The sequence below is a fragment of the Palaemon carinicauda genome, chromosome 26 (genome assembly GCF_036898095.1).
Source record: "Palaemon carinicauda isolate YSFRI2023 chromosome 26, ASM3689809v2, whole genome shotgun sequence".
Lineage (NCBI taxonomy): Eukaryota > Metazoa > Arthropoda > Malacostraca > Decapoda > Palaemonidae > Palaemon > Palaemon carinicauda.
The window spans coordinates 79,939,371-79,943,082 of NC_090750.1; positions in this window are offsets into that span (position 1 = coordinate 79,939,371).

Consider the following 3,712-nt stretch of genomic DNA (forward strand, 5'->3'; position numbering starts at 1 on the left):
ACTTACGGAAAAAATACACACTGAATCATGATTATTAGGGTAATGGTTTTGACGTTATGTAAATGTTCATACATGAATACACCCCAGTACACCTGCACACATACACATCTGATATATATATAGATATATATATATATATATATATATATATATATATATATATATATATATATATATATATATATATATATATATATATATATATATAAACCTTTATCGGGAAAGCAGAGGTTATCAGCGTAACCCCAGATGTTAAATAAGATTATGATTATGCATAATGAGACGGCAAATCTCCGCGATAAATTGCCACCGCCCCAGGCGATCCATCTCGTGTCAAACACGCTCCCGAATGCACGCAAGAGCCAGCGCACGCAACACAACACAGTGGCACCGTTCTCACGCTCGTACCCTTTATGGATAGATTTAAAACAGGAGTGAGAAAAAACGTTGCCCGTTGGATATCTCTTTCAATCTGTCTGCTTTTGTCTGTTTGTTCGAGTGTTTCTATCATGAACTTGTATACTCCTCTCTCTCTCTCTCTCTCTCTCTCTCTCTCTCTCTCTCTCTCGTGTTTTCTTCTCTACTCGTTCTTACCTTCTCTCTCGTTAGCCGTCTTCTCTCAGTTTTTTTTCACTCGTTCTTATCATCTCTCTCTCTCTCTCTCTCTCTCTCTCTCTCTCTCTCTCTCTCTCTCTCTCTCTCTCTCTCTCTCTCTCTCTCGTTTTCTTCTCTACTCGTTCTTATCATTTCTCTCTTGTTAGCCGTCTCCTTTCAGTTTTTTTTATTCACTCGTTTTTATCATCTCTCTCTCTCTCCTACTTGTTTTCTCTACTCGTTCTCATGATTCCTCTCTCTCGCTTGTTATACCTCTAATTTCCTTGCGTTTTCTTCTCTACTCGTTCTTATCTCTCTCTCCTCTCTCTCTCCTCTCTCTCTCTCTCTCTCTCTCTCTCTCTCTCTCTCCTCTCTCTCTCTCTCTCTCTCTCTCCTTTTCTCTACACGTTCTCACGATTCCTCTCTCTCGCTCGTTATACCTCTAACCTCCTTGTGTTTTCTTCTCTACTCGTTCTTATCTCTCTCTCTCTCTCTCTCTCTCTCTCTCTCTCTCTCTCTCTCTCTCTCTCTCTCTCGTTTATACCTCTACTCTCGTGTTTTCTTCTCTACTCGTTCTTATCATTTCTCTCTTGTTAGCCGTCTTCTCTATGTTTTTTTTTTCCTTCACTCGTTCTTATCATCTCTCTCTCTCTCTCTCTCTCTCTCTCTCTCTCTCTCTCTCTCTCTCTCTCTCTCTCTCTCTCTCTCTCTCTCTCAGGAACACAAGCATTTCAGCCTTCAAATACATGTAATTACGAGAGAAAATATGAAGACAATGTTCCCACCGGCTCCGGCGCAGCCAAGCATAACGGTTGGAAGATCAAAGACGGAACTGATGCATGAGAATGCTTTTCCATCTGGACAAGAAATTTGGAATAACTAAATGCGACTTCTTTTGTATCTTATAAATTTTACTGGTAAAGTTTTACTACTGTTAGAGTGGTGAAAATAATACGAAAGTCTATAATTTGAATGTACAACAATAAACTTAGGTCCTTTTATTCTTTTAATAATAATAATGATGATGATGATGATGATAATAATAATAATAATACTAATGATAATTAATAATAATAATAATAATAATAATAATTATTAAAAATAATAATAATAATAACAGAGTTGTTAGACTGTAGGCTACATCAAATTAGGGGAGCTACTATAATAATAATAATAATAATAATAATAATAATAATAATAATAATAATAATAATAACTTCCGGTGATGTAACTGAAATGGGCATGTTACTACACGGGGCAGCCTAAAAAAAAAAAAAGAAAGAAAAAAAAGGTGAGTTCCTAAAGAGCCAATTAAAAAGACTGCAACAACCAACACACTGTCCATCTCTGTTGATAGCGTCTCAGTTCTCATTGTGACCTTTTTTCGGCTCCTGCAGATGCCTAAGCTCTGCTGTGTAGGTAGTTCTCACGGATGGAATTTTGCTACCCCGTCCACACAGGTGTTTAATATAACATAAGACCATATTTTATAAGAGGGAATGATTAACACTTCCATATGGTTTATATTTGTGTGCTTATTTGTAAATGACACATAAAAACGTCATAGTAATTTTTACTAGACAAGTTAGGACGTTTTTTAACGTCCAAGGAGTTAAGGGGTTTAAGGAAGAAGAGGAAGAAGACAACTGTCAACATTTATAAGTGAATCGTGGGGAGCTTTGACCAGCTTGGTAGATTTCCGAGTTCTAGGTTTTAAGACCATATCTGCAGGATTGCAATACGTCTTGAGGACCGCCCAGACGATATTAGGGGCAAAAAGCAGTTCAGAAGCTCTGGGAAGCAGTGTTCAATGCCATATTCAGTATGAAGAATGTACACAGCGGCATAATTACGACGGAGTTCAACTAAATCCAGATTTGATTGATTAGATGCAACGTCTTCTTTTCAATACTATCAAGGACTATGAATTGTGAAAAGTCTCTCTCATAAAATGTATGGGAATTCCAAGATAAATACAGATATTCATTCAATATACATAAAAAAACATCCAAGTTCAAAATCAAAATGTAACAGATCAAAGAAAGTTTATTTTCGAATTTTTATAAATATGCTAGGGAAATACTAGGCTTATAAAGTGAACCCATTAGAAGAAAAACGGTATTGGAACCCTTGAAGATAACTAATAATAATAATAATAATAATATTAATAATACTAATACTACTACTACTACTACTAATAATAATAATATAAACAACAACAACAACAACAACAATAATAATAATAATAAAAACAACAACAACAACAACAACAATAATAATAATAATAATAATAATAATAATAATAGAGACGACCAAAATAAAAGCGATCTTAAACCCGCGATCACTTTCTCAATGCCACGCACCATATTATTACCGAGAAAATCTAACGGTATGACGTCAATCAAACCAGACCTTTCTTGGTAGCAACGAGATAGAAAAAAAAATATGGAATAAGAGTAAATAATAAGAAACTGAATATACTTATAACACGCACAGCCGTGTCATGACGTATTCCTCCACGAAATATATATCACGAATCAACGAAAGGGCATAAAAGTCTTCGTGAGCCTAGGGTTAAATCAAGGTGCCTTAACACTACCTAGTGGCATGCACGAAACCAACCAGTTTCACGAGATGGAGGGAGTTTGTGTTATAGGTGTTATAAGGCTGATGTACTTGATTTTTTAGTTATAAGGCTAATGTACTTGATTTTTTTTATAAGGCGAATGTACTCGATTTTTTATAAGGCGAATGTACTCGACTTTTTTTATAAGGCGAATGTACTCGATTTTTTTTTTATAAGGCTGATGTACTCCATTTTTTTTTTAAAGCGAATGAACTCGATTTTTTTTTCATAAGGCGAATGTACTTGATTTTTTCTGGTATAAGGAGAATGTTCTCGATTTTTTGTTATAAGACGAATGTACTTTATTTTTTTTTGTGATAAGGCGAATGTACTCCATTTATTTTGTGATAAGGCTAATGTACTTTATTTTTTTTTATAAGGCGAATGTACTCGATTTTTTTGTTATAAGGCGAATGTACTTGATTTTTTCTGGTATACGGAGAATGTACTGGATTTTTTTTTGTTATAAGACGAATGTACTCGATTTTTTTT